Raw genomic sequence first — 15778 nt, 5'->3', positions numbered from 1 at the left:
TGGTAGCCTGGCCTTTAACAGTGCAAAATCTGCCCAGCCACAAACAAATGTCATCTGCATTCACAGTCTCATTGAACATTCTGACAATTACCGTTTTAGCGGCATTATCAGTCAGTTTCTCAACATTAAATGCAGTAAACTGGGGTTTTTCATTTTCGAAGCGTGTCCAGAAATCTCTGAACACGGCAGCAGAGACAAAACTCACATCGAAACCTTTTCCAAATGGCAGAGTCAAAATACAATTTATATCCTGCGGGGAGAATTTCAAAATGTTCTGGATCATTTTCCTTGAGAAGTCAAGCCTTGACATAACAAGGGTTTTCCCATCTTTTTCTTTGAATGTAAATCTGACACTGTGGTGCCTCCTCATGCCGGCATGGTTGGCCGCCATGGTGGAGGCACCACAACGTAAAAGTGGTAAAAAGAAGCTAAAACACCTAAAAAGTCTAAAACCAAGTCAACTAAAATAAGGTAAAAGAATGCTCTAAAAAGAGCAATAAAATCTACTAAAAATGTTAAAAGGTGAATAAAACACACTTACCTTGTCTTGTTTGGCCTGGTCGAGATGTTATTCCGGCAGAGTACAGGTAAGCAGTCCTCTGAACCAATGAATTCCTTTGTGTGAAACAATTTCAACTACAACAAAGTTGAAATTTTTTCACAAGGAATAATGTGAGTATCCTCCCAAAAACCTGGTAACACTTCGCCACAAACAGGCAAAAGTTTTATCCAGACACAGGAGGCGATCGCAGTCTTAGCCAAAAGGCCGAGAAGCGATAACCCCCGCTGGTTGCTTCCAGCGCCCACCTCCCGGAGCAGTTCTCCCCCTGCCGTGGCGCAGTGGTTTCAACTGCGCATAACAACGGCTGAGTCTCAGCACCTCCTCCCGAGCGCGCCTCGTCGCACCGCTCAACCTTGCCGGGGGCGGCGTTTTATTTCCTTTTCACAAACGCACGAGGCTCGGCCACACGGCAGAGCCTGCCAAAAATAGTTTTAACTCATTGGCGTCCCTCTCCACGGAAGTCTTTAGTAAAAGGCGAAAGACTTGTACGTTATGAAGAGAAACCCGAGTAAGTACGGGCCCCTCCTCCAGAGCCGCCGACGAGCCTAGTCGTCCCGGCCACTACCCTCACGGTAAGCCTCACTCTGCCTCTCGAGTCCCAAGTACCAGGCCACGCCCGTTCCCCTACCCCTCCCCAGGTCATGGCAGGCTCTATCCAATCGGGCTGCGGAGAGACGAAGGCCTGGCTTTTGGACAGAGGCTACCGAACGACTCGGGCTCTTGTAGCCTCTCGATGACGAGTGAGAGAAAGGGAGGGGAAATGTGGCCGATCGCTTCTCGGCCTTTTGGCCAAGACTGCAATGGCCTCCTCTTTCTGGTTAAAACCTTTGCCGGTTTGGGGCTTCGTTTTGTGTCACCAGCTTTTCTGGGAGGAGATTCACCTCATTCCTTGTGAATAAAATTTCAACTTTGCCGTAGCTGAAAAACTTTTGCAACAAGGAATTCATTGGTCCCGAGGACTGCCTACCTGTCCTCTGCCGGACTGCCACCTTGACCAGACCAAAGACGAGAAGGTAAGTGTGTTTTATTCACCGATTTAGCAGTTGTAGCAGGTTTTCTTGCTTCATTTGAGGTGTTTTAGTTTCTTGTATCCTTTCTACGCTGCGGTTCCTCCACCGTGTTGGCCAACCGTGCCGGGCCTACGGAGGCGCCGCAGTGTCCCCTCCCCACCTTCTGAGAGGCTCTATCCAATCGGAGAAATGAAGGCCTGGCTTTTGGACACAGGCTACCGAGCATCCGAAATACTCGGGCTCTCGATGACGAGTGGGAGAAAGGGAGGGGAAGTGCAGGGCACATTTAACAGCCATGCCGGTCCCAAATATCCCCTCGTCGTCTGCCAATCATAAAGTGCAAATCTCGCTGCCTTCTTCGAGGCTTCAGCTGGCCGCCCCCCCTCGACTGGCGCCTTTTTCGGGCCGGCGTCCGGCAGAGCGACGACCTCTGCGTTTGGGTCAGTATTTTGGTTTTACACAAGGCAGGAGAAGGGTGCACCGCCCCCGGAGGCACTGCAATACCGGGTCGATGCGTGGAGTGGACGGAGCAAGCCCCTCGTCTCAGCTCCCGGTGCTAAAAATCCATTTAATATGTTGCCCCCTTATAGGGGACATATCAGATATTAAACTGATAAGAACAGATACTACACTTGATCTTAGCCAAAAGGCCGAGAAGCGATAACCCCCGCTGGTTGCTTCCAGCGCCCACCTCCCGGAGCAGTTCTCCCCCTGCCGTGGCGCAGTGGTTTCAACTGCGCATAACAACGGCTGAGTCTCAGCACCTCCTCCCGAGCGCGCCTCGTCGCACCGCTCAACCTTGCCGGGGGCGGCGTTTTATTTCCTTTTCACAAACGCACGAGGCTCGGCCACACGGCAGAGCCTGCCAAAAATAGTTTTAACTCATTGGCGTCCCTCTCCACGGAAGTCTTTAGTAAAAGGCGAAAGACTTGTACGTTATGAAGAGAAACCCGAGTAAGTACGGGCCCCTCCTCCAGAGCCGCCGACGAGCCTAGTCGTCCCGGCCACTACCCTCACGGTAAGCCTCACTCTGCCTCTCGAGTCCCAAGTACCAGGCCACGCCCGTTCCCCTACCCCTCCCCAGGTCATGGCAGGCTCTATCCAATCGGGCTGCGGAGAGACGAAGGCCTGGCTTTTGGACAGAGGCTACCGAACGACTCGGGCTCTTGTAGCCTCTCGATGACGAGTGAGAGAAAGGGAGGGGAAATGTGGCCGATCGCTTCTCGGCCTTTTGGCCAAGACTGCAATGGCCTCCTCTTTCTGGTTAAAACCTTTGCCGGTTTGGGGCTTCGTTTTGTGTCACCAGCTTTTCTGGGAGGAGATTCACCTCATTCCTTGTGAATAAAATTTCAACTTTGCCGTAGCTGAAAAACTTTTGCAACAAGGAATTCATTGGTCCCGAGGACTGCCTACCTGTCCTCTGCCGGACTGCCACCTTGACCAGACCAAAGACGAGAAGGTAAGTGTGTTTTATTCACCGATTTAGCAGTTGTAGCAGGTTTTCTTGCTTCATTTGAGGTGTTTTAGTTTCTTGTATCCTTTCTACGCTGCGGTTCCTCCACCGTGTTGGCCAACCGTGCCGGGCCTACGGAGGCGCCGCAGTGTCCCCTCCCCACCTTCTGAGAGGCTCTATCCAATCGGAGAAATGAAGGCCTGGCTTTTGGACACAGGCTACCGAGCATCCGAAATACTCGGGCTCTCGATGACGAGTGGGAGAAAGGGAGGGGAAGTGCAGGGCACATTTAACAGCCATGCCGGTCCCAAATATCCCCTCGTCGTCTGCCAATCATAAAGTGCAAATCTCGCTGCCTTCTTCGAGGCTTCAGCTGGCCGCCCCCCCTCGACTGGCGCCTTTTTCGGGCCGGCGTCCGGCAGAGCGACGAACCTCTGCGTTTGGGTCAGTATTTTGGTTTTACACAAGGCAGGAGAAGGGTGCACCGCCCCCGGAGGCACTGCAATACCGGGTCGATGCGTGGAGTGGACGGAGCAAGCCCCTCGTCTCAGCTCCCGGTGCTAAAAATCCATTTAATATGTTGCCCCCTTATAGGGGACATATCAGATATTAAACTGATAAGAACAGATACTACACTTGATCTTAGCCAAAAGGCCGAGAAGCGATAACCCCCGCTGGTTGCTTCCAGCGCCCACCTCCCGGAGCAGTTCTCCCCCTGCCGTGGCGCAGTGGTTTCAACTGCGCATAACAACGGCTGAGTCTCAGCACCTCCTCCCGAGCGCGCCTCGTCGCACCGCTCAACCTTGCCGGGGGCGGCGTTTTATTTCCTTTTCACAAACGCACGAGGCTCGGCCACACGGCAGAGCCTGCCAAAAATAGTTTTAACTCATTGGCGTCCCTCTCCACGGAAGTCTTTAGTAAAAGGCGAAAGACTTGTACGTTATGAAGAGAAACCCGAGTAAGTACGGGCCCCTCCTCCAGAGCCGCCGACGAGCCTAGTCGTCCCGGCCACTACCCTCACGGTAAGCCTCACTCTGCCTCTCGAGTCCCAAGTACCAGGCCACGCCCGTTCCCCTACCCCTCCCCAGGTCATGGCAGGCTCTATCCAATCGGGCTGCGGAGAGACGAAGGCCTGGCTTTTGGACAGAGGCTACCGAACGACTCGGGCTCTTGTAGCCTCTCGATGACGAGTGAGAGAAAGGGAGGGGAAATGTGGCCGATCGCTTCTCGGCCTTTTGGCCAAGACTGCAATGGCCTCCTCTTTCTGGTTAAAACCTTTGCCGGTTTGGGGCTTCGTTTTGTGTCACCAGCTTTTCTGGGAGGAGATTCACCTCATTCCTTGTGAATAAAATTTCAACTTTGCCGTAGCTGAAAAACTTTTGCAACAAGGAATTCATTGGTCCCGAGGACTGCCTACCTGTCCTCTGCCGGACTGCCACCTTGACCAGACCAAAGACGAGAAGGTAAGTGTGTTTTATTCACCGATTTAGCAGTTGTAGCAGGTTTTCTTGCTTCATTTGAGGTGTTTTAGTTTCTTGTATCCTTTCTACGCTGCGGTTCCTCCACCGTGTTGGCCAACCGTGCCGGGCCTACGGAGGCGCCGCAGTGTCCCCTCCCCACCTTCTGAGAGGCTCTATCCAATCGGAGAAATGAAGGCCTGGCTTTTGGACACAGGCTACCGAGCATCCGAAATACTCGGGCTCTCGATGACGAGTGGGAGAAAGGGAGGGGAAGTGCAGGGCACATTTAACAGCCATGCCGGTCCCAAATATCCCCTCGTCGTCTGCCAATCATAAAGTGCAAATCTCGCTGCCTTCTTCGAGGCTTCAGCTGGCCGCCCCCCCTCGACTGGCGCCTTTTTCGGGCCGGCGTCCGGCAGAGCGACGAACCTCTGCGTTTGGGTCAGTATTTTGGTTTTACACAAGGCAGGAGAAGGGTGCACCGCCCCCGGAGGCACTGCAATACCGGGTCGATGCGTGGAGTGGACGGAGCAAGCCCCTCGTCTCAGCTCCCGGTGCTAAAAATCCATTTAATATGTTGCCCCCTTATAGGGGACATATCAGATATTAAACTGATAAGAACAGATACTACACTTGATCTTAGCCAAAAGGCCGAGAAGCGATAACCCCCGCTGGTTGCTTCCAGCGCCCACCTCCCGGAGCAGTTCTCCCCCTGCCGTGGCGCAGTGGTTTCAACTGCGCATAACAACGGCTGAGTCTCAGCACCTCCTCCCGAGCGCGCCTCGTCGCACCGCTCAACCTTGCCGGGGGCGGCGTTTTATTTCCTTTTCACAAACGCACGAGGCTCGGCCACACGGCAGAGCCTGCCAAAAATAGTTTTAACTCATTGGCGTCCCTCTCCACGGAAGTCTTTAGTAAAAGGCGAAAGACTTGTACGTTATGAAGAGAAACCCGAGTAAGTACGGGCCCCTCCTCCAGAGCCGCCGACGAGCCTAGTCGTCCCGGCCACTACCCTCACGGTAAGCCTCACTCTGCCTCTCGAGTCCCAAGTACCAGGCCACGCCCGTTCCCCTACCCCTCCCCAGGTCATGGCAGGCTCTATCCAATCGGGCTGCGGAGAGACGAAGGCCTGGCTTTTGGACAGAGGCTACCGAACGACTCGGGCTCTTGTAGCCTCTCGATGACGAGTGAGAGAAAGGGAGGGGAAATGTGGCCGATCGCTTCTCGGCCTTTTGGCCAAGACTGCAATGGCCTCCTCTTTCTGGTTAAAACCTTTGCCGGTTTGGGGCTTCGTTTTGTGTCACCAGCTTTTCTGGGAGGAGATTCACCTCATTCCTTGTGAATAAAATTTCAACTTTGCCGTAGCTGAAAAACTTTTGCAACAAGGAATTCATTGGTCCCGAGGACTGCCTACCTGTCCTCTGCCGGACTGCCACCTTGACCAGACCAAAGACGAGAAGGTAAGTGTGTTTTATTCACCGATTTAGCAGTTGTAGCAGGTTTTCTTGCTTCATTTGAGGTGTTTTAGTTTCTTGTATCCTTTCTACGCTGCGGTTCCTCCACCGTGTTGGCCAACCGTGCCGGGCCTACGGAGGCGCCGCAGTGTCCCCTCCCCACCTTCTGAGAGGCTCTATCCAATCGGAGAAATGAAGGCCTGGCTTTTGGACACAGGCTACCGAGCATCCGAAATACTCGGGCTCTCGATGACGAGTGGGAGAAAGGGAGGGGAAGTGCAGGGCACATTTAACAGCCATGCCGGTCCCAAATATCCCCTCGTCGTCTGCCAATCATAAAGTGCAAATCTCGCTGCCTTCTTCGAGGCTTCAGCTGGCCGCCCCCCCTCGACTGGCGCCTTTTTCGGGCCGGCGTCCGGCAGAGCGACGAACCTCTGCGTTTGGGTCAGTATTTTGGTTTTACACAAGGCAGGAGAAGGGTGCACCGCCCCCGGAGGCACTGCAATACCGGGTCGATGCGTGGAGTGGACGGAGCAAGCCCCTCGTCTCAGCTCCCGGTGCTAAAAATCCATTTAATATGTTGCCCCCTTATAGGGGACATATCAGATATTAAACTGATAAGAACAGATACTACACTTGATCTTAGCCAAAAGGCCGAGAAGCGATAACCCCCGCTGGTTGCTTCCAGCGCCCACCTCCCGGAGCAGTTCTCCCCCTGCCGTGGCGCAGTGGTTTCAACTGCGCATAACAACGGCTGAGTCTCAGCACCTCCTCCCGAGCGCGCCTCGTCGCACCGCTCAACCTTGCCGGGGGCGGCGTTTTATTTCCTTTTCACAAACGCACGAGGCTCGGCCACACGGCAGAGCCTGCCAAAAATAGTTTTAACTCATTGGCGTCCCTCTCCACGGAAGTCTTTAGTAAAAGGCGAAAGACTTGTACGTTATGAAGAGAAACCCGAGTAAGTACGGGCCCCTCCTCCAGAGCCGCCGACGAGCCTAGTCGTCCCGGCCACTACCCTCACGGTAAGCCTCACTCTGCCTCTCGAGTCCCAAGTACCAGGCCACGCCCGTTCCCCTACCCCTCCCCAGGTCATGGCAGGCTCTATCCAATCGGGCTGCGGAGAGACGAAGGCCTGGCTTTTGGACAGAGGCTACCGAACGACTCGGGCTCTTGTAGCCTCTCGATGACGAGTGAGAGAAAGGGAGGGGAAATGTGGCCGATCGCTTCTCGGCCTTTTGGCCAAGACTGCAATGGCCTCCTCTTTCTGGTTAAAACCTTTGCCGGTTTGGGGCTTCGTTTTGTGTCACCAGCTTTTCTGGGAGGAGATTCACCTCATTCCTTGTGAATAAAATTTCAACTTTGCCGTAGCTGAAAAACTTTTGCAACAAGGAATTCATTGGTCCCGAGGACTGCCTACCTGTCCTCTGCCGGACTGCCACCTTGACCAGACCAAAGACGAGAAGGTAAGTGTGTTTTATTCACCGATTTAGCAGTTGTAGCAGGTTTTCTTGCTTCATTTGAGGTGTTTTAGTTTCTTGTATCCTTTCTACGCTGCGGTTCCTCCACCGTGTTGGCCAACCGTGCCGGGCCTACGGAGGCGCCGCAGTGTCCCCTCCCCACCTTCTGAGAGGCTCTATCCAATCGGAGAAATGAAGGCCTGGCTTTTGGACACAGGCTACCGAGCATCCGAAATACTCGGGCTCTCGATGACGAGTGGGAGAAAGGGAGGGGAAGTGCAGGGCACATTTAACAGCCATGCCGGTCCCAAATATCCCCTCGTCGTCTGCCAATCATAAAGTGCAAATCTCGCTGCCTTCTTCGAGGCTTCAGCTGGCCGCCCCCCCTCGACTGGCGCCTTTTTCGGGCCGGCGTCCGGCAGAGCGACGAACCTCTGCGTTTGGGTCAGTATTTTGGTTTTACACAAGGCAGGAGAAGGGTGCACCGCCCCCGGAGGCACTGCAATACCGGGTCGATGCGTGGAGTGGACGGAGCAAGCCCCTCGTCTCAGCTCCCGGTGCTAAAAATCCATTTAATATGTTGCCCCCTTATAGGGGACATATCAGATATTAAACTGATAAGAACAGATACTACACTTGATCTTAGCCAAAAGGCCGAGAAGCGATAACCCCCGCTGGTTGCTTCCAGCGCCCACCTCCCGGAGCAGTTCTCCCCCTGCCGTGGCGCAGTGGTTTCAACTGCGCATAACAACGGCTGAGTCTCAGCACCTCCTCCCGAGCGCGCCTCGTCGCACCGCTCAACCTTGCCGGGGGCGGCGTTTTATTTCCTTTTCACAAACGCACGAGGCTCGGCCACACGGCAGAGCCTGCCAAAAATAGTTTTAACTCATTGGCGTCCCTCTCCACGGAAGTCTTTAGTAAAAGGCGAAAGACTTGTACGTTATGAAGAGAAACCCGAGTAAGTACGGGCCCCTCCTCCAGAGCCGCCGACGAGCCTAGTCGTCCCGGCCACTACCCTCACGGTAAGCCTCACTCTGCCTCTCGAGTCCCAAGTACCAGGCCACGCCCGTTCCCCTACCCCTCCCCAGGTCATGGCAGGCTCTATCCAATCGGGCTGCGGAGAGACGAAGGCCTGGCTTTTGGACAGAGGCTACCGAACGACTCGGGCTCTTGTAGCCTCTCGATGACGAGTGAGAGAAAGGGAGGGGAAATGTGGCCGATCGCTTCTCGGCCTTTTGGCCAAGACTGCAATGGCCTCCTCTTTCTGGTTAAAACCTTTGCCGGTTTGGGGCTTCGTTTTGTGTCACCAGCTTTTCTGGGAGGAGATTCACCTCATTCCTTGTGAATAAAATTTCAACTTTGCCGTAGCTGAAAAACTTTTGCAACAAGGAATTCATTGGTCCCGAGGACTGCCTACCTGTCCTCTGCCGGACTGCCACCTTGACCAGACCAAAGACGAGAAGGTAAGTGTGTTTTATTCACCGATTTAGCAGTTGTAGCAGGTTTTCTTGCTTCATTTGAGGTGTTTTAGTTTCTTGTATCCTTTCTACGCTGCGGTTCCTCCACCGTGTTGGCCAACCGTGCCGGGCCTACGGAGGCGCCGCAGTGTCCCCTCCCCACCTTCTGAGAGGCTCTATCCAATCGGAGAAATGAAGGCCTGGCTTTTGGACACAGGCTACCGAGCATCCGAAATACTCGGGCTCTCGATGACGAGTGGGAGAAAGGGAGGGGAAGTGCAGGGCACATTTAACAGCCATGCCGGTCCCAAATATCCCCTCGTCGTCTGCCAATCATAAAGTGCAAATCTCGCTGCCTTCTTCGAGGCTTCAGCTGGCCGCCCCCCCTCGACTGGCGCCTTTTTCGGGCCGGCGTCCGGCAGAGCGACGAACCTCTGCGTTTGGGTCAGTATTTTGGTTTTACACAAGGCAGGAGAAGGGTGCACCGCCCCCGGAGGCACTGCAATACCGGGTCGATGCGTGGAGTGGACGGAGCAAGCCCCTCGTCTCAGCTCCCGGTGCTAAAAATCCATTTAATATGTTGCCCCCTTATAGGGGACATATCAGATATTAAACTGATAAGAACAGATACTACACTTGATCTTAGCCAAAAGGCCGAGAAGCGATAACCCCCGCTGGTTGCTTCCAGCGCCCACCTCCCGGAGCAGTTCTCCCCCTGCCGTGGCGCAGTGGTTTCAACTGCGCATAACAACGGCTGAGTCTCAGCACCTCCTCCCGAGCGCGCCTCGTCGCACCGCTCAACCTTGCCGGGGGCGGCGTTTTATTTCCTTTTCACAAACGCACGAGGCTCGGCCACACGGCAGAGCCTGCCAAAAATAGTTTTAACTCATTGGCGTCCCTCTCCACGGAAGTCTTTAGTAAAAGGCGAAAGACTTGTACGTTATGAAGAGAAACCCGAGTAAGTACGGGCCCCTCCTCCAGAGCCGCCGACGAGCCTAGTCGTCCCGGCCACTACCCTCACGGTAAGCCTCACTCTGCCTCTCGAGTCCCAAGTACCAGGCCACGCCCGTTCCCCTACCCCTCCCCAGGTCATGGCAGGCTCTATCCAATCGGGCTGCGGAGAGACGAAGGCCTGGCTTTTGGACAGAGGCTACCGAACGACTCGGGCTCTTGTAGCCTCTCGATGACGAGTGAGAGAAAGGGAGGGGAAATGTGGCCGATCGCTTCTCGGCCTTTTGGCCAAGACTGCAATGGCCTCCTCTTTCTGGTTAAAACCTTTGCCGGTTTGGGGCTTCGTTTTGTGTCACCAGCTTTTCTGGGAGGAGATTCACCTCATTCCTTGTGAATAAAATTTCAACTTTGCCGTAGCTGAAAAACTTTTGCAACAAGGAATTCATTGGTCCCGAGGACTGCCTACCTGTCCTCTGCCGGACTGCCACCTTGACCAGACCAAAGACGAGAAGGTAAGTGTGTTTTATTCACCGATTTAGCAGTTGTAGCAGGTTTTCTTGCTTCATTTGAGGTGTTTTAGTTTCTTGTATCCTTTCTACGCTGCGGTTCCTCCACCGTGTTGGCCAACCGTGCCGGGCCTACGGAGGCGCCGCAGTGTCCCCTCCCCACCTTCTGAGAGGCTCTATCCAATCGGAGAAATGAAGGCCTGGCTTTTGGACACAGGCTACCGAGCATCCGAAATACTCGGGCTCTCGATGACGAGTGGGAGAAAGGGAGGGGAAGTGCAGGGCACATTTAACAGCCATGCCGGTCCCAAATATCCCCTCGTCGTCTGCCAATCATAAAGTGCAAATCTCGCTGCCTTCTTCGAGGCTTCAGCTGGCCGCCCCCCCTCGACTGGCGCCTTTTTCGGGCCGGCGTCCGGCAGAGCGACGAACCTCTGCGTTTGGGTCAGTATTTTGGTTTTACACAAGGCAGGAGAAGGGTGCACCGCCCCCGGAGGCACTGCAATACCGGGTCGATGCGTGGAGTGGACGGAGCAAGCCCCTCGTCTCAGCTCCCGGTGCTAAAAATCCATTTAATATGTTGCCCCCTTATAGGGGACATATCAGATATTAAACTGATAAGAACAGATACTACACTTGATCTTAGCCAAAAGGCCGAGAAGCGATAACCCCCGCTGGTTGCTTCCAGCGCCCACCTCCCGGAGCAGTTCTCCCCCTGCCGTGGCGCAGTGGTTTCAACTGCGCATAACAACGGCTGAGTCTCAGCACCTCCTCCCGAGCGCGCCTCGTCGCACCGCTCAACCTTGCCGGGGGCGGCGTTTTATTTCCTTTTCACAAACGCACGAGGCTCGGCCACACGGCAGAGCCTGCCAAAAATAGTTTTAACTCATTGGCGTCCCTCTCCACGGAAGTCTTTAGTAAAAGGCGAAAGACTTGTACGTTATGAAGAGAAACCCGAGTAAGTACGGGCCCCTCCTCCAGAGCCGCCGACGAGCCTAGTCGTCCCGGCCACTACCCTCACGGTAAGCCTCACTCTGCCTCTCGAGTCCCAAGTACCAGGCCACGCCCGTTCCCCTACCCCTCCCCAGGTCATGGCAGGCTCTATCCAATCGGGCTGCGGAGAGACGAAGGCCTGGCTTTTGGACAGAGGCTACCGAACGACTCGGGCTCTTGTAGCCTCTCGATGACGAGTGAGAGAAAGGGAGGGGAAATGTGGCCGATCGCTTCTCGGCCTTTTGGCCAAGACTGCAATGGCCTCCTCTTTCTGGTTAAAACCTTTGCCGGTTTGGGGCTTCGTTTTGTGTCACCAGCTTTTCTGGGAGGAGATTCACCTCATTCCTTGTGAATAAAATTTCAACTTTGCCGTAGCTGAAAAACTTTTGCAACAAGGAATTCATTGGTCCCGAGGACTGCCTACCTGTCCTCTGCCGGACTGCCACCTTGACCAGACCAAAGACGAGAAGGTAAGTGTGTTTTATTCACCGATTTAGCAGTTGTAGCAGGTTTTCTTGCTTCATTTGAGGTGTTTTAGTTTCTTGTATCCTTTCTACGCTGCGGTTCCTCCACCGTGTTGGCCAACCGTGCCGGGCCTACGGAGGCGCCGCAGTGTCCCCTCCCCACCTTCTGAGAGGCTCTATCCAATCGGAGAAATGAAGGCCTGGCTTTTGGACACAGGCTACCGAGCATCCGAAATACTCGGGCTCTCGATGACGAGTGGGAGAAAGGGAGGGGAAGTGCAGGGCACATTTAACAGCCATGCCGGTCCCAAATATCCCCTCGTCGTCTGCCAATCATAAAGTGCAAATCTCGCTGCCTTCTTCGAGGCTTCAGCTGGCCGCCCCCCCTCGACTGGCGCCTTTTTCGGGCCGGCGTCCGGCAGAGCGACGAACCTCTGCGTTTGGGTCAGTATTTTGGTTTTACACAAGGCAGGAGAAGGGTGCACCGCCCCCGGAGGCACTGCAATACCGGGTCGATGCGTGGAGTGGACGGAGCAAGCCCCTCGTCTCAGCTCCCGGTGCTAAAAATCCATTTAATATGTTGCCCCCTTATAGGGGACATATCAGATATTAAACTGATAAGAACAGATACTACACTTGATCTTAGCCAAAAGGCCGAGAAGCGATAACCCCCGCTGGTTGCTTCCAGCGCCCACCTCCCGGAGCAGTTCTCCCCCTGCCGTGGCGCAGTGGTTTCAACTGCGCATAACAACGGCTGAGTCTCAGCACCTCCTCCCGAGCGCGCCTCGTCGCACCGCTCAACCTTGCCGGGGGCGGCGTTTTATTTCCTTTTCACAAACGCACGAGGCTCGGCCACACGGCAGAGCCTGCCAAAAATAGTTTTAACTCATTGGCGTCCCTCTCCACGGAAGTCTTTAGTAAAAGGCGAAAGACTTGTACGTTATGAAGAGAAACCCGAGTAAGTACGGGCCCCTCCTCCAGAGCCGCCGACGAGCCTAGTCGTCCCGGCCACTACCCTCACGGTAAGCCTCACTCTGCCTCTCGAGTCCCAAGTACCAGGCCACGCCCGTTCCCCTACCCCTCCCCAGGTCATGGCAGGCTCTATCCAATCGGGCTGCGGAGAGACGAAGGCCTGGCTTTTGGACAGAGGCTACCGAACGACTCGGGCTCTTGTAGCCTCTCGATGACGAGTGAGAGAAAGGGAGGGGAAATGTGGCCGATCGCTTCTCGGCCTTTTGGCCAAGACTGCAATGGCCTCCTCTTTCTGGTTAAAACCTTTGCCGGTTTGGGGCTTCGTTTTGTGTCACCAGCTTTTCTGGGAGGAGATTCACCTCATTCCTTGTGAATAAAATTTCAACTTTGCCGTAGCTGAAAAACTTTTGCAACAAGGAATTCATTGGTCCCGAGGACTGCCTACCTGTCCTCTGCCGGACTGCCACCTTGACCAGACCAAAGACGAGAAGGTAAGTGTGTTTTATTCACCGATTTAGCAGTTGTAGCAGGTTTTCTTGCTTCATTTGAGGTGTTTTAGTTTCTTGTATCCTTTCTACGCTGCGGTTCCTCCACCGTGTTGGCCAACCGTGCCGGGCCTACGGAGGCGCCGCAGTGTCCCCTCCCCACCTTCTGAGAGGCTCTATCCAATCGGAGAAATGAAGGCCTGGCTTTTGGACACAGGCTACCGAGCATCCGAAATACTCGGGCTCTCGATGACGAGTGGGAGAAAGGGAGGGGAAGTGCAGGGCACATTTAACAGCCATGCCGGTCCCAAATATCCCCTCGTCGTCTGCCAATCATAAAGTGCAAATCTCGCTGCCTTCTTCGAGGCTTCAGCTGGCCGCCCCCCCTCGACTGGCGCCTTTTTCGGGCCGGCGTCCGGCAGAGCGACGAACCTCTGCGTTTGGGTCAGTATTTTGGTTTTACACAAGGCAGGAGAAGGGTGCACCGCCCCCGGAGGCACTGCAATACCGGGTCGATGCGTGGAGTGGACGGAGCAAGCCCCTCGTCTCAGCTCCCGGTGCTAAAAATCCATTTAATATGTTGCCCCCTTATAGGGGACATATCAGATATTAAACTGATAAGAACAGATACTACACTTGATCTTAGCCAAAAGGCCGAGAAGCGATAACCCCCGCTGGTTGCTTCCAGCGCCCACCTCCCGGAGCAGTTCTCCCCCTGCCGTGGCGCAGTGGTTTCAACTGCGCATAACAACGGCTGAGTCTCAGCACCTCCTCCCGAGCGCGCCTCGTCGCACCGCTCAACCTTGCCGGGGGCGGCGTTTTATTTCCTTTTCACAAACGCACGAGGCTCGGCCACACGGCAGAGCCTGCCAAAAATAGTTTTAACTCATTGGCGTCCCTCTCCACGGAAGTCTTTAGTAAAAGGCGAAAGACTTGTACGTTATGAAGAGAAACCCGAGTAAGTACGGGCCCCTCCTCCAGAGCCGCCGACGAGCCTAGTCGTCCCGGCCACTACCCTCACGGTAAGCCTCACTCTGCCTCTCGAGTCCCAAGTACCAGGCCACGCCCGTTCCCCTACCCCTCCCCAGGTCATGGCAGGCTCTATCCAATCGGGCTGCGGAGAGACGAAGGCCTGGCTTTTGGACAGAGGCTACCGAACGACTCGGGCTCTTGTAGCCTCTCGATGACGAGTGAGAGAAAGGGAGGGGAAATGTGGCCGATCGCTTCTCGGCCTTTTGGCCAAGACTGCAATGGCCTCCTCTTTCTGGTTAAAACCTTTGCCGGTTTGGGGCTTCGTTTTGTGTCACCAGCTTTTCTGGGAGGAGATTCACCTCATTCCTTGTGAATAAAATTTCAACTTTGCCGTAGCTGAAAAACTTTTGCAACAAGGAATTCATTGGTCCCGAGGACTGCCTACCTGTCCTCTGCCGGACTGCCACCTTGACCAGACCAAAGACGAGAAGGTAAGTGTGTTTTATTCACCGATTTAGCAGTTGTAGCAGGTTTTCTTGCTTCATTTGAGGTGTTTTAGTTTCTTGTATCCTTTCTACGCTGCGGTTCCTCCACCGTGTTGGCCAACCGTGCCGGGCCTACGGAGGCGCCGCAGTGTCCCCTCCCCACCTTCTGAGAGGCTCTATCCAATCGGAGAAATGAAGGCCTGGCTTTTGGACACAGGCTACCGAGCATCCGAAATACTCGGGCTCTCGATGACGAGTGGGAGAAAGGGAGGGGAAGTGCAGGGCACATTTAACAGCCATGCCGGTCCCAAATATCCCCTCGTCGTCTGCCAATCATAAAGTGCAAATCTCGCTGCCTTCTTCGAGGCTTCAGCTGGCCGCCCCCCCTCGACTGGCGCCTTTTTCGGGCCGGCGTCCGGCAGAGCGACGAACCTCTGCGTTTGGGTCAGTATTTTGGTTTTACACAAGGCAGGAGAAGGGTGCACCGCCCCCGGAGGCACTGCAATACCGGGTCGATGCGTGGAGTGGACGGAGCAAGCCCCTCGTCTCAGCTCCCGGTGCTAAAAATCCATTTAATATGTTGCCCCCTTATAGGGGACATATCAGATATTAAACTGATAAGAACAGATACTACACTTGATCTTAGCCAAAAGGCCGAGAAGCGATAACCCCCGCTGGTTGCTTCCAGCGCCCACCTCCCGGAGCAGTTCTCCCCCTGCCGTGGCGCAGTGGTTTCAACTGCGCATAACAACGGCTGAGTCTCAGCACCTCCTCCCGAGCGCGCCTCGTCGCACCGCTCAACCTTGCCGGGGGCGGCGTTTTATTTCCTTTTCACAAACGCACGAGGCTCGGCCACACGGCAGAGCCTGCCAAAAATAGTTTTAACTCATTGGCGTCCCTCTCCACGGAAGTCTTTAGTAAAAGGCGAAAGACTTGTACGTTATGAAGAGAAACCCGAGTAAGTACGGGCCCCTCCTCCAGAGCCGCCGACGAGCCTAGTCGTCCCGGCCACTACCCTCACGGTAAGCCTCACTCTGCCTCTCGAGTCCCAAGTACCAGGCCACGCCCGTTCCCCTACCCCTCCCCAGGTCATGGCA

The 15778-nt window shown here is 54.7% G+C and overlaps 21 non-coding genes across 21 annotated transcripts; all 21 read right to left on the bottom strand.

Annotated features, from left to right (window-relative positions):
- Positions 1–961: 961 nt before the first annotated feature.
- On the bottom strand, positions 962–1074 carry LOC119885301. Its single transcript, XR_005441269.1, has one exon. It is a non-coding gene; the product is annotated as a U5 spliceosomal RNA (small nuclear RNA).
- A 968-nt stretch (positions 1075–2042) lies between these two features.
- Positions 2043–2234, bottom strand: LOC119885322. Its single transcript, XR_005441288.1, has one exon. It is a non-coding gene; the product is annotated as a U2 spliceosomal RNA (small nuclear RNA).
- Positions 2235–2417: 183 nt separating this feature from the next.
- On the bottom strand, positions 2418–2530 carry LOC119885300. The gene has a single exon (XR_005441268.1). It is a non-coding gene; the product is annotated as a U5 spliceosomal RNA (small nuclear RNA).
- A 969-nt stretch (positions 2531–3499) lies between these two features.
- LOC119885320 lies at positions 3500–3691 on the bottom strand. The gene has a single exon (XR_005441287.1). It is a non-coding gene; the product is annotated as a U2 spliceosomal RNA (small nuclear RNA).
- A 183-nt stretch (positions 3692–3874) lies between these two features.
- Positions 3875–3987, bottom strand: LOC119885299. Its single transcript, XR_005441267.1, has one exon. It is a non-coding gene; the product is annotated as a U5 spliceosomal RNA (small nuclear RNA).
- A 969-nt stretch (positions 3988–4956) lies between these two features.
- On the bottom strand, positions 4957–5148 carry LOC119885319. The gene has a single exon (XR_005441286.1). It is a non-coding gene; the product is annotated as a U2 spliceosomal RNA (small nuclear RNA).
- A 183-nt stretch (positions 5149–5331) lies between these two features.
- On the bottom strand, positions 5332–5444 carry LOC119885298. Its single transcript, XR_005441266.1, has one exon. It is a non-coding gene; the product is annotated as a U5 spliceosomal RNA (small nuclear RNA).
- Positions 5445–6413: 969 nt separating this feature from the next.
- LOC119885318 lies at positions 6414–6605 on the bottom strand. The gene has a single exon (XR_005441285.1). It is a non-coding gene; the product is annotated as a U2 spliceosomal RNA (small nuclear RNA).
- Positions 6606–6788: 183 nt separating this feature from the next.
- On the bottom strand, positions 6789–6901 carry LOC119885361. The gene has a single exon (XR_005441321.1). It is a non-coding gene; the product is annotated as a U5 spliceosomal RNA (small nuclear RNA).
- Positions 6902–7870: 969 nt separating this feature from the next.
- LOC119885317 lies at positions 7871–8062 on the bottom strand. The gene has a single exon (XR_005441284.1). It is a non-coding gene; the product is annotated as a U2 spliceosomal RNA (small nuclear RNA).
- A 183-nt stretch (positions 8063–8245) lies between these two features.
- LOC119885360 lies at positions 8246–8358 on the bottom strand. Its single transcript, XR_005441320.1, has one exon. It is a non-coding gene; the product is annotated as a U5 spliceosomal RNA (small nuclear RNA).
- A 969-nt stretch (positions 8359–9327) lies between these two features.
- Positions 9328–9519, bottom strand: LOC119885316. Its single transcript, XR_005441283.1, has one exon. It is a non-coding gene; the product is annotated as a U2 spliceosomal RNA (small nuclear RNA).
- A 183-nt stretch (positions 9520–9702) lies between these two features.
- LOC119885359 lies at positions 9703–9815 on the bottom strand. The gene has a single exon (XR_005441319.1). It is a non-coding gene; the product is annotated as a U5 spliceosomal RNA (small nuclear RNA).
- A 969-nt stretch (positions 9816–10784) lies between these two features.
- LOC119885315 lies at positions 10785–10976 on the bottom strand. Its single transcript, XR_005441282.1, has one exon. It is a non-coding gene; the product is annotated as a U2 spliceosomal RNA (small nuclear RNA).
- A 183-nt stretch (positions 10977–11159) lies between these two features.
- Positions 11160–11272, bottom strand: LOC119885358. Its single transcript, XR_005441318.1, has one exon. It is a non-coding gene; the product is annotated as a U5 spliceosomal RNA (small nuclear RNA).
- A 969-nt stretch (positions 11273–12241) lies between these two features.
- LOC119885314 lies at positions 12242–12433 on the bottom strand. The gene has a single exon (XR_005441281.1). It is a non-coding gene; the product is annotated as a U2 spliceosomal RNA (small nuclear RNA).
- Positions 12434–12616: 183 nt separating this feature from the next.
- LOC119885357 lies at positions 12617–12729 on the bottom strand. The gene has a single exon (XR_005441317.1). It is a non-coding gene; the product is annotated as a U5 spliceosomal RNA (small nuclear RNA).
- Positions 12730–13698: 969 nt separating this feature from the next.
- Positions 13699–13890, bottom strand: LOC119885313. Its single transcript, XR_005441280.1, has one exon. It is a non-coding gene; the product is annotated as a U2 spliceosomal RNA (small nuclear RNA).
- Positions 13891–14073: 183 nt separating this feature from the next.
- On the bottom strand, positions 14074–14186 carry LOC119885355. Its single transcript, XR_005441315.1, has one exon. It is a non-coding gene; the product is annotated as a U5 spliceosomal RNA (small nuclear RNA).
- Positions 14187–15155: 969 nt separating this feature from the next.
- LOC119885303 lies at positions 15156–15347 on the bottom strand. The gene has a single exon (XR_005441271.1). It is a non-coding gene; the product is annotated as a U2 spliceosomal RNA (small nuclear RNA).
- Positions 15348–15530: 183 nt separating this feature from the next.
- LOC119885354 lies at positions 15531–15643 on the bottom strand. The gene has a single exon (XR_005441314.1). It is a non-coding gene; the product is annotated as a U5 spliceosomal RNA (small nuclear RNA).
- Positions 15644–15778: the final 135 nt, after the last annotated feature.

Source organism: Micropterus salmoides, unplaced genomic scaffold, assembly GCF_014851395.1.
Source record: "Micropterus salmoides isolate LMB-PRFRI ecotype aquatic unplaced genomic scaffold, ASM1485139v1 Ms_hic_scaffold_3973, whole genome shotgun sequence".
Classification (NCBI taxonomy): Eukaryota; Metazoa; Chordata; class Actinopteri; order Centrarchiformes; family Centrarchidae; genus Micropterus; species Micropterus salmoides.
The sequence above is the reverse complement of the archived record's forward strand: the minus strand, read 5'-3'. Positions and strand labels throughout refer to the sequence as shown.